Raw genomic sequence first — 13,245 nt, forward strand, 5'->3', positions numbered from 1 at the left:
TTTAAACTCGGGTTCATGTTGTTTTAAACCATAAACATTTCACTGTGAAACACCTTTAAAACATTTCATTATAAAACTTACCTGTATAGGAGGAAGATGGCGGACCACGCTGAGTAGTAGACGTGTTTGTTGGGAGCTCCACCTGTATCTAGCACCTCCACCTGTATCTAGCACATAAACCTCACCCATAAGGTGAGGTTTATGTGCTAGATGACAAGAAAAGGCAAAAGTCCGAAAAAAGCCCATGTGAAGAGGATATCGTCGAAAATGATGCCGACGCTGAGACGGCTGAACAGGCAGATGCTATTGCGGCTAGTGCTACTGCTATTGACTTTGAGATCCCGGCTACCAACGAGAATATTCTAGCAGCAATACACCAAATGAGAAGAGCCGTTGACAAGGGATTGGACGAGCTCAAAGAGTCTCTCTCCAGCCTTCAATCGGCTTTATCAGTCGTCAGTGACCGTGTGTCGACAACAGAAGACGCCATTGAAACGCATGAAAAACGCTGCTCCCGCAGGCAAAACATCCGCATAACAACGGCAGGCCAACGGAGTTCGCTGCCAAGTTACTACCGGAGCTACTGGGAGAAGAGCACTTCGATCAGCCCGTGGATGTGGACCGGGCCCATCGAACCGAGAGGCCGCTCCGCTTCCAGGTGAAGGAGCTGGTGCTGAGGGAGAAGGCGCCGCTGCGGGACGACGGGCGTCCTGTATACACCTTTCCTGACCTAACCTCAGCTATCATGAAGAAGCGGATGGCTTTTCAACATATCAAGGAGAAGTGCAGAGCCAGGAAAATACGGCTTCAGGCATCCGGCAAGGCTCGTGGTCACGGACACCTTCGGTACCCCGGCCGAAGCTGAAAGGTTCCTGAGTCGGAGGCTCAGGACTGGGACACAGACATCTGACAAGTTCGTGATTTGGACTGACTTTTGACCGGTAATATGTCAATTTCACTGTGATCTGGGTGAGGTGAAATGCCTCATTATCGTGAACCTTTTTTAGGTGGTTTGCTCCATGGTATGTTGGGAGATAAGCATGTGCTAACCTGGCCTTTAACTCAGCGCCAGGGTTTAGCTTTGACTTTGAGTTTGTGGTATGGAAACACAGCTCCTGGGGTTGTTTCCCCCTGAGACGTCTTCTTATGTTCAGAGACTGTTCAGGGTTCTCTATGTTTCAGCACATTCCTTTTTGTCATGGTCATGTAATAAGTCATTTTACATTGTAGACAGTATTTATGTTAAGAGGTCCAACAAAGCACAGTGATGAAGAAATTACTTTAGTCAGCTGGAATGTAAGGGGGATGAATAGCCCATTAAAAAGAGGAAAAGTGTATGCTCACTTACGTACACTCAAAGCTGATATATGTTTCCTTCAGGAAACACATATTAAAAAAACTGCAGCTAAGATATTATGTCCTTCATGGGCATCTCATGTCTACCAATCAAACTTTAGCACAAAAGCAAGAGGAGTTGCAATCCTTGTTAAGAAAAACATTCCTTTTGTACATACACAAACTATTTCTGATGACAGAGGTAGATATTTATTTGTTAAATCGGAGCTAAACTCAGTACCAGTAACCTTGATAAATCTATATGGCCCCAAGTTTGATGACCCCATTTTCTTTCAGAATCTTTTCAATACTATATCCAATATGTCTGACACAAATATAATCTTAGGTGGAGACTTTAATTGTGTTTTGGATTCGTTCCTCGATCGGCAACACTCCCAAATGAATGTATCAAAGAGCAGCATCATTCTTAATAATCTGATACAGTCCTATAATTTGGTAGACGTCTGGAAGCTCCTTAATCCCACAGCAAGAGATTTTTCATATTTCTCAGCGGTTCATAAATCTTATTCAAGGGTTGATTATTTAATATTGGATTCTAAATTATTGTCACAAGTCACAGAATGCAAATATCATAATATTCTAATTTCAGATCATGCCCCAGTCTCTTTAAAGCTTAATCTGAATCATAAACATGGAGAATTCAATTGGCGGCTAAATAATACTTTACTGAAAGAGAAGGAATTTTGCTCTTACCTCTCAAGCAAAATAGATCTTTATATGAACACTAATGATAATGGTGAAGTTAGCGACTCCACACTTTGGGAGGCCATGAAGTCTGTTCTCAGGGGACACGTCATATCTTATGAGGTAGCAGAAAAAAGAAAATCCAAGGCTAGGTTAACTGAAACAGAGTCAGTTATCAAATCTAGAGGCATTGTATAGAGTGGATAACCAGCCTGAAGTACTGAAAAAGATCTCAGCATTAAAATATGAGTACAACTCTATACTGTCCAAAAATGTTTCGCGATTGCTGGTTCAAGTAAGACAAAAGTATTTTGAGTTTGGGGATAAACCCCAAAGGTTACTTGCACGCCAGTTAAGACAATCTCAGGCATCCAGGTCCATACATTCAATCAAGAAGGGTGATGGGTCTCCCCTGACGGATCCTGAAAAAATGAATGAATGTTTTGCTAATTTTTATGAACATGTCTATCAGTCACAGGGAGGATCTGATCCAGAGACTATGGAAACATTTTTCGAAAATTTGGGACTGCCTAGCCTATCAAGAGAATCTTCTTCCTCATTAGATACAGACATCAATTTGAACGAGATAAAAGAAGTGATTTCCTCTCTCCCCAACAATAAGGCAGCAGGGCCTGACGGCTTTTGCATTGAATTTTTCAAGGTATTTAGTCATAAACTTTCCCCACTTATACTAAGAATGCTTAATCACTCTTTGATGGTCTATAGGTTGCCTCCTACTCTATATAATAACCAAACCTTCCTGCAACTTCTTTGTTTTATCAGTGTAATACTCATTTAAATAACTGGCGATATCAGCTGGATGTGTGACTGGATGCGCCTCAGAATCAATGTTGGTCACTGAAGTGAGAATGGAGTTATGCCCCATGTATTCGTTCCATGTTTTCAATAATGTTCTAATAATCTTTGCTTCATAATCAACTTCACTGTCCCTGTGTGGCTCAGGAAAAAAACACATTTTCCTTTTCCTGTTGTCCAGCTGGGGTGCATCATTATCCTCAAGGGGGCGTGCTTGTCTGCCATTGGGCAAAAGATGGTAGTAAATATGATCAAAGCAATCTCAGTGTGAGATTCATGATTATCATCCCACCGAGCCTTCTTAATATAAGAGGTGTAACTGTCTTCACTGAACTCGCTGTTTGACCTCTGGATGAATCTATATGGTTCAGGTTTGGATACGCTTCTATTCACAGTGACAGCAATCAGATTGTGGTCACTACACCCCGTCACTGTTGACGTCAAACTAGAGCAGAGCTCTGGAATATTTGTGTAGATGTGATCGATACATGTTGATGTTTCTTTTGTCGCTCTGGTGGAAAGTTTCATGACCTGGGTCAGACCACACACAAAGGAGAGCAAAGTAATATTCTTCTTCTCAGGAGAGTCTGTCCACCAGTCAATGTTAAAGTCTCCCAGCAGGAAAATGTCCTTGTCTTCCTTAGACACCTTTTTTATTACTTCATAGATTTTATCCATTTAGGAACCCTGTTCTGGCATTTGCTAGAGATAGCTGGAGAAAGGCTCATCTGGTATGTAACATCAATCCCTGCCATACTAAAGGATCATCAATATGGTACAATAAGTCATTGAAAATTAACAAAAAATCTACTTTATGGGAAAACTGGGAAAGAGCGGGAATGATGCTGTTGGAAGATCTGTTTGACGGGAGTCATTTGCTTTCTTTTAAACAGCTTGTGTCAAAATATAATATACCCAGAAAGACTTTTGGAAGTTTATTTAACTGAGGAGTTGTATTGTGACTGTAGATAGAAAGAAAAAGCTCACAACTGTTGCTTGCATCCAGGTGTTATGGCAGTTCAATTAGAAACTTTGAGGGGACATCTAGGTTTTATAGTCTGCTTAGAAAACACCAATCCCCAAAATACAAAGGTGTGACGAACACTTGGGAAAAAGATCTTGGAATATCCATCCACAGGGAGGCTCTTGGTTCTCCACAGCCCAGGACATGCAGACACGCCTTATCTTTTTGTGAATACTGAATAGGAATTACTGGACCCCATCAAAAACGTTGGAGCGGGCTAAGGAATGGTGATGCATGTTGGAGATGCAACTGAGGCAGAGGCACGCTGTCTCATATGTTATATGAATGTGAAATGGTGCATAACTTATGGTTAGAAATAGTCAACTGTATTAATAACATATTAGAGACAAATCTCAGTGTGAATCCGGCATTATGCATATTGAGTATTTTACCAATGGAAGTGTTCCTGGGTGAAACTGGGAGCAGAATAATGTTAAGGCATTGGAAATCAAAAGAGCATATCAGTTTTAATGAGTGGAGGGACAAACTGGCCTTGATGGCTTCCTGTGAGCAGCTTATCCACAGGCCTATTAACAGTCTTGATGTATTTAGGAAGGTATGGGGCAATAAGTAAAGTATTATATCCCTACTCTTTCTGAATCAAACAAGTGTCTGTGCTGGATGGACTAACATGAAGGGCGGTCTAATAACGGAGGTCTAATAGCCTGTATCATACACTGAGGAATGTGCATGTTATGTTCTTATGTTGTTGTTATGTTTGTTTTTATCTATTTATTTATTTAGATTTATTTATTTAATTTTTATTTGTTTTTATTTATTTATTTTATTAATTTTTTTGTTACCTTAAACCTATATGTGTGCAGTATTTTGTTCTTTGTCTTTAATGATGTCTGTAAACTGAAAAGCAATAAAGATTCATTGGATAAAAACCTGTGAAGCATTTTAAAGGAGATTTCTTCAAACTCTTGATCCAATAACCAAAATCTATTTCCAATAAAACTGGACCAATGAGACGAGGCAGAGGGTGTCTCACTGAAAACGTTTGACAAACTGAACAAAATACACCTGGTTATAAACAGACAGTACAATCAGTGAACTTATAACATGTCAGGCACCATCCTTACATCATGTGTAATATTACACTAGTACTACTTTCACTTTTGATACCCTCAGTACATTATGCTGATGATACTTCTGTACTTTAACATCAGAATACTTTTGAATGCAGTATATTTACAGTGTAGTATTACTACTACTTTTACCTAAAGTTAGCTGCATGTTAGATTGTACTCACCTGTCCAATGATGTCACCTGAACAAGACAAACGCTGACTAGGTTTTTTGTTATCTGACTCATCTGCATCCACCTCTTTACCTTTACAGCGACAGCTGATTGTTCCGCATGTTTGTTACTTACAGTCATAACACACAACAGTGTGAATCATAGTGTTACAGCAGCACGTCACAGAAATAAGAAAAAACAAATACAGTGAAAGACTCAACCACATAATGTTGTTAGGGAATGTTTACATTGAAATATTTACAGTTTAAAACCACATTCACTTGTGATATGTTCAGGTGAACAGGAAGTTTAATTCCTTTGTCTGATGCTGTAATAATAAAATAAAACATGGCCCATCCACTTAGCTTCTGTTTTTAAATAATAATAATAATAATAATGAAATAAAACATGACTCATCCAATCAGCTGCTGTTTGTAAATAATAATAATAATAATAATAAAATAAAACATGACTCGTCCACTTAGCTGCTGTTTGTAAATAATAATAATATTAATAATAATAAAATAAAACATGACCCGTCCACTTAGCTGCTGTTTGTAAATAATAATAATAATAATAATAATAAAATAAAACATGACCCGTCCACTTAGCTGCTGTTTGTAAATAACAATAATAATAATAATAATAATGAAATAAAACATGATTCGTCAAATCAGCTGCTGTTTGTAAATAATAATAATAATAATAATAATAATAAAATAAAACATGACCCGTCCACTTAGCTGCTGTTTGTAAATAATAATAATAATAATAATGAAATAAAACATGACTCGTCCAATCAGCTGCTGTTTGTAAATAATAATAATAATAATGATGAAATAAAACATGACTCGTCCAATCAGCTGCTGTTTGTAAATAATAATAATAATAATAATAATAAAATAAAACATGGCCCGTCCACTTAGCTGCTGTCTGTAAATAATAATAATAATAATGATGAAATAAAACATGACTCGTCCAATCAGCTGCTGTTTGTAAATAATAATAATAATAATAATAATAATAATAATAATGAAATAAAACATGACCCGTCCAATCAGCTGCTGTTTGTAAATAATAATAATAATAATAATGAAATAAAACATGACTCGTCCAATCAGCTGCTGTTTGTAAATAATAATAATAATAATGATGAAATAAAACATGACTCGTCCAATCAGCTGCTGTTTGTAAATAATAATAATAATAATAATAATAATAATAATAATGAAATAAAACATGACTCGTCCAATCAGCTGCTGTTTGTAAATAATAATAATAATAATAATAATAATAATAATAATGAAATAAAACATGACTCGTCCAATCAGCTGCTGTTTGTAAATAATAATAATAATAATAATAATAAAATAAAACATGACTCGTCCAATCAGCTGCTGGCAATAATAATAAAATAAATAAATAAAATGCTTGTTGCTGTTTACTTCCTGTTGACTAAGCGTCTTCAGTCCGCTGAGGTTGGAACACACAAACTGCCACTTGAGGCCAAGTTTCATACGTCCTCCTCCTCTTTGGTTACAGATCCTCGTCCCTTTCATTGTATGTAAGTGTAATTCAGTCTAATGTGATCTTCTCAACTTGTTCCAGCTTGACACCTTGTATTGAGAGGCAGAGCTGGGAACCATCAGATATTCTTTGCCTGTCTCCAAGTACCATTGATTTAGATTTTAAATTGTTTAACATCATCTTGTTTTCATTGATCCAGTCACAAACAGCTTGTAAATCATTTCCTAACACCTCGATTATCTCATGACGATGGTAAGCAGAGTAAGATACTGCCAGGTAATTTTTACAGATAACAATGGAGGACTGTTTTAAAACAAGGGGCAGATCATTAGTAAAAATACAGAAGAGCAGTGGGCCGAGGGGGCCCCCTTGTGGTGCCACACAGTCAGCGTAACTCCAGTCGGGGATGAAGCCTTTGTATTCAACTCTTTGCTTTCTGTCGTGGAGAAAACTTTGTATCAGAGACAGAGCTGAATCTGAAAAACCATAAAGTGTGAGTTTGTAAACCAGCAAATCATGACTGATGACATCACAGGAAGTACTGAAATCCAGGAACGCAGCTTCTACTAGTTTATGATCGTCGAGTTCTTTGTCCCACTTTTTCTTCATATTAATAAGAGCAGTTGTGGTGGAGTACCCTGGTCTGTAAACATGTTGACATGGAGTGAACAGATCATTCGTCTCAAAGTACCTTTGAATCTGATCGAAGATAACCGTCTCCATGATTCTGCTTAATACAGGCAGCACAGTAACAGGCCTGCTGATCTCTGCTTTGTTCTTCTGAACTGGGATTATTCTGGATTCTTTCCAGTGAGATGGAAAAACACCTCTGGAGAGACATCTGTTCATTATGTGACATATGGAACCAGAGACATCCTCAGCAGCAGTTCTAATATCTTCAGGGAGTGATGACAAAAACTTTTTAACCTTTTCAACGTCAACTTCCTCAAAACTGAGAGAACACTGTTTGTCCTTCATGATTCTCTTTGTTATAAGACAATGTGACAAAGTCGGGTCGTCATATGTGAATAAATGTCTGTCTGTCAGTAAAGATTTTCTCTTATTGGCTGTGCACATCTCCCTTCTATTCACAGTGACAGCAATCAGATTGTGGTCACTACACCCCGTCACTGTTGACGTCAAACTAGAGCAGAGCTCTGGAATATTTGTGTAGATGTGATCGATACATGTTGATGTTTCTTTTGTCACTCTGGTGGAAAGTTTCATGACCTGGGTCAGACCACACACAAAGGAGAGCAAAGTAATATTCTTCTTCTCAGGAGAGTCTGTCCGCCAGTCAATGTTAAAGTCTCCCAGCAGGAAAATGTCCTTGTCTTCCTTAGACACCTTTTTTATTACTTCATAGATTTTGTCCCTTATGTCAGCTCTTGGAGGTCTGTAACAACAACCCATTAAAATTGGTCTACCATCAGGCAGGTGGATCTGAAGCCAGATCATCTCTAATCCAGGGAGGATTAAGTCGTCCCGAGGTTTAACTGGAACCCGGTCCTGAATGTAGAAAGCTACACCACCACCGTTCTGGTTTCTATCCCTCCTGTACAGCCTGTATCCTGTGATGTCCAGGTCACTGTCCTCAACACCGTAGTTTAACTTAGTTTCACAGAGAGCCAACACATGCATCTGATGAAGAGTTAATATATGATTAATATCAGGAATCTTATTTCTAAGACCGTTGATGTTGAGATGAGCTATAGATAAGTGTCTGTCCGGAGGAGCAGCCATAGTTCAAACAGTTAATGAGTGAATGATGAGGATCAGAGCTGAGGTCTTGTTGTGAGGCGGCGCTGTCACTTGTGCCTGACAGCCTCAGCTGAGGGTTCAGTGTTTGTGATGTAGACTGTGGTACAGCAGCGTGGCTCTGATCCCTGTGGCCTCCACCTCTGCAGAAACCTCCGGTCTCAGTCCTGTTCACTGCTGCAACACAAACACCACAACTGTTACAACTACACACTGCTTCAGAAAAGCACTGACAGGTCATGTGATCAAACTCAGCTGATGCTGATGATGTCATCTGAATAGTTTAGTGTATAAACTTACATAACAATGAATTAGAAATAATACATATATATAAATGATCAATTCCAGTAAGTTTGGTTTGAAATCGTTTGTTCACCTCCTCCTGCCGAACAGCCCAAAACCTCTGCATAAGTCCTGAGATCAGAAGTTAGTCATTGGACTTAAAGCTAGAGTTTAGTATAGGTCATCTGTTTCAGAAACATTTTTGTCATATTTCTTTAAACATCCCAATATCAATCAATAAATTAAATTCCGTCCTCTGTGACGGTGGCAGGGCTGTAAAAACACTTTCCGATCATTGTATTCGGGCTGAGTGCAATGTTTGGCTGGCCTGTCTGTCCGCCAGCTTCCAGCTAGCATGCCTGTGCGTACTCAGGCTGACTCGCTGGTCGCGGTCAGACAAGCAGCAGTCGCAGGTAAAGAAGAGGAAGAGACGCACAGGAATGGCTTGTGAGGCTTTTAGGTTAGAGAGTGGACGGCGGGAAGCTTGCTCTTTCTTTTCATTCTTCCTCCAGGAAAAGTCGTCCCCATGATCAAGCAAATTACAGGGCTTCTTTCCTCAGCTTCCCGCTCCAGCCTGCATCATTTTGGGGTCATATTTGACCAGTCCTCATCATTCGACACCCATATTAAGCAAGTGACCAGATCTTGATTATTCCACCTAAGAATCTTGTAGTTTCAAACGCAGAATTAGAGATACTTTTACATGCTTTTATTTCTTACTACAATGCACATCTCTTTCCTTTGTTAATCTGCCCTGGATCTTCTTCAAGTAATCCAGAATGCCACCACTGGACTTCTTAATAGGTCAATAGGTATGGGTGTAATATGATGGTCACCTATTACACTGATACTCAATTCCCGTCATTGGCTCCCTGTTACATACAGAATTCAGTTCAAAAATGTCATTCTAACATACAGAACACTGCACCAATCGATCCCCTGCACATTCAACTGATCTACTCCACCAATCATAAACAGCTCGCTCTCTCAGGTCAAGGAAGTTAAATCTACTACCTGTTAAAAGGCTTGTGATGATCGAGTTCTTGAGGCTGCAAAACCTTGTGGAACACTCTTACTACTCCTCTAAGGTTGGCTGATTCTCTGGAGTCATTTATAAAGCAGCTAAATATATGAAGATCTGGTTTAAAAGCACATGAACCTGAGTTTCAGGTTAATTTGGTCTCAGGCTCTGACGCACAAGCTGATCACAGGAATTTAACGTCCTGTGATCAGGTGAGTTCAGGTGAACAGGAAGTTAAATTCTTTTGTCTGATTCTGCTGATGATAAACCTGATGTCAGCTGTTGATTATCAGCATCATCCTCCGAGGCTAAAACACGAAGCTGCAGTTCCTCTAACGACCACTAGAGTCTGGCTCCAACAGTGAGTCAGTCCCCAGAGACTCCCATGTTAAAATGTCCAACTTTACAGCAGAAATAAACATGTTTACAGCCTGGTACAAAAACTGTTTTGGTCTCTAGAGCTGATTTCCTCCTTCATGACACCTGTTTATATAACTCACCTGTTTATATAACTCACCTGTTTATATAACTCACCTGTTTATATAACTCACCTGTTCACATTTTATTAAGGACTAAAGTTATGGAGGATTGAGGGCGTGGCCTCTTTGAGTGACAGGTGGATGAGTGTACGTTACAGTCTCAGTTCCACACACGCCCCTCCTCTTTGACCATATTTGGATTAGCTGGGAGTTATGGGTGGAGTCAGACACTGCCAAGATGACGACGGTGGAGCAGCTCACTGTGAGCTTCAGAAACCTGAGGCTGAAGTCACAAAGGCAATGGCCATCTTTATTTACAGTCTGTGGCCACACCTGTCTCATGCTCACATTTCACTGTAAAATATTTACCTCTAAAGGTGATTTCATCAAACAGAGGTCAGGTGACGCTAACAGGCTAGGCTATGAAAACGAAGCTAAGCTAACTTTACTTTCCAGCAGCACAAGCTGTCCCAGTGTAACAGACTCTCTGATGTATTTCAGAAACATGACCGAAACTGTCATGTTTCTGAAATACATCAGACATAAAGAAACTAGGCTACCGACAGCTAACGCCATCTCTTAAGGATTTTAATGGTTTCTTGGTGTTACTCAGTGCATGGTTGACCTTTGGAAATCAATCAATACACTGGCTCCAGCAGCTGTTAGGTGGTGACCTAACCTGAACTAGACAAATCCATTCTCTACAGCTCCTCAGAAAAGGTCTGATATAAAGGAAACCAAAGAGAGACACATAATATACACTATATGTTATACAACCAAGAGGTCGTAACACTGCAGCCACAGATAATGGACTCACTGTAGAGCAGTGCTCTGAAGACGTTGTGATGTCTGTTGGGTTCTGTCGTTTCCAGGTGGAAACAGGTGGGATTAAAAACATAAATGACCCGTTACATTAAGTTTCCCAGTGAGTTATTGAAGCCAGGACATTTCACTGTACTGTGATGTTCTGCTGTGATGATCAGTGCTGCTCAACATCTGGGCCTCTACATATGCAGGCCCCTCCATCCTCAGGCCTGTACAAATAACTGAAGCAACCGACACACATGTGTGGTGGTTATTAGAGTAACCAGTCACATTGTTGATAAGACCTTGAAGAGTCTGCTTGCTCCCTGTGTGAAGCTTCCACTCTCAGCGTCATTCAGTCAGTTCTTCAGCTCTGCATCAGACTCTGGCCTCGAAGTTTGACTACCAAATGTGTGTTGGGCAGAGTTGCCCTGAGGTGATGTCGTCTGTAAAGAGGTGATCACACAGGTGGAGAGGATGTGAATGAAAAGAATCTATCAGAGGTCTTTGGTTGATCGGATTTGATCGACAACATAAACAAAGTGTTATGAGAATCTGATTGAACAGGTCTGAAACAGCGTCTGAGTGTTTCTGTGGAGACGTCAGCTGAAGGTCGGAGAGCAGGCAGCCGTCCACAGTAGGGTTGCACGGTATACCGGTACCAGTATAGTACCGCAATACTAGAGTTTTGAAAACGGTACTATACTAGCATTTAAAAACAAACGGTACTTTTATTTCATTTTATTGAATGCAAATGAATTGGTAAATTGGAGCCTGTCTCTTTAAGCACAGCGAGGCCAGCGAGTGTGACGTAGTTGCCCGAGAGGATTTAAGCCGCCTCCCACGCGCACTCGCATGTTTAGACTGAGGAGGAGAGAGAAACCACAAGTCGCGTCTTAGACAGACGGAGCAGGTTGAAGAAAATACAGTAGATAGAGATGGCAGCTGCAGAAAAGCCCGAACTTGTGGTTAAAATGGAGCCCGAAGTTCGGTGTGGAAATATTTCGGGTTCAAACCGAACGATAAAGGCGAGCCACTGAACCCAGAAACACCGCAGTGCAAGCGATGCTACAAAGTGTGTCTCGCAGAAGGAGGCAACACTTCAAACCTGTGGAAACATTTAAAGGACAACCATGCGGACTTGTTCCGAGACTTCAGTCAAGAACGACAGGTGATAATGTTGTTCACCTGTTCACTGCACTGTAATGTCAATGAAAGAAGTACAAAGCCCCTCCCAGCCCAGTAGTAAACCTACAGTAGCCTGCAAACAGAGAGCTAAAACATGTCCATGGTTAATAAATACATTAAAAAATATATTTTTAAGATTAAATTACATTCTTCAAATATTTAAATAACCCATTAAGGCAATACATAATATAATGAAATATTTTTTACAAAAAGTATCGAAAAGTATCGAAATACATATTGGTATCGGTATCGAAACAGAAATTTGGTATCGTGACAACCCTAGTCCACAGCACGACATGAACTCAGTGTCCGACACGAACGCTTCATAACCACAAAGTGACTCGTCACCGTCGCCCAGGTGATGCTGCTGAGCCGCTCCCTGACCTCCGTCACAACCAGGAGATGAACCTGTCTCATCATGATTCTCCCTCCAGACACCAGAATAAAACATGAGCTGTGTCAGTGTGAACTCACCGGTCAAAGGAGTCCAGCTGGACCAGGAGCCACAGAGAGACTGGATCGTCTGCTGCTCACGCAGGTGTGTCTGCTTCTCATGTGACTTACCTGCGGCGTCACCTGTCCACCCCGCCTAAAGTGTTCAGGGAGTTGTGCTGATACGATGGTAATTTAATTGTGAGTGCACACAGCAGTCCCTCTGGTCTCTGTGGTCCTGGTCTGTGGAGGACCTCAGGTGAAGCCAGACTCAACAGGTGTATCACAGTGAAGCAGGTAAAGCCTGAATCAAATACAATGAGTGACTCTTTGAGGCTCAGGTGTGGTCAGGTGATTCGCCTACATGGTAAACAGAGCTAACTATACTTTGAATATATAGTGCACTGTGTGGCTTCAGGTGTGGCCCTCACCTGTCCTTCCTTGTTACCTGTGGTTTCCTCTTTGTTCCAGGAAGCCGATGCGTGAAGCAACTCACCTGAGCAGGTTGGGTTCAGTTCCGCCTATAAAGCAGATCTACACACACCCCTGAGTCCCAGTTCAGAGACCACATCCTTCAGGAGGACCCGGTCTACGCAGGTGTGGTCCTTTGTAGACTTCGTAGACCGCAATGA

This window comes from Seriola aureovittata, chromosome 19, assembly GCF_021018895.1.
Source record: "Seriola aureovittata isolate HTS-2021-v1 ecotype China chromosome 19, ASM2101889v1, whole genome shotgun sequence".
NCBI classification, from domain to species: Eukaryota; Metazoa; Chordata; class Actinopteri; order Carangiformes; family Carangidae; genus Seriola; species Seriola aureovittata.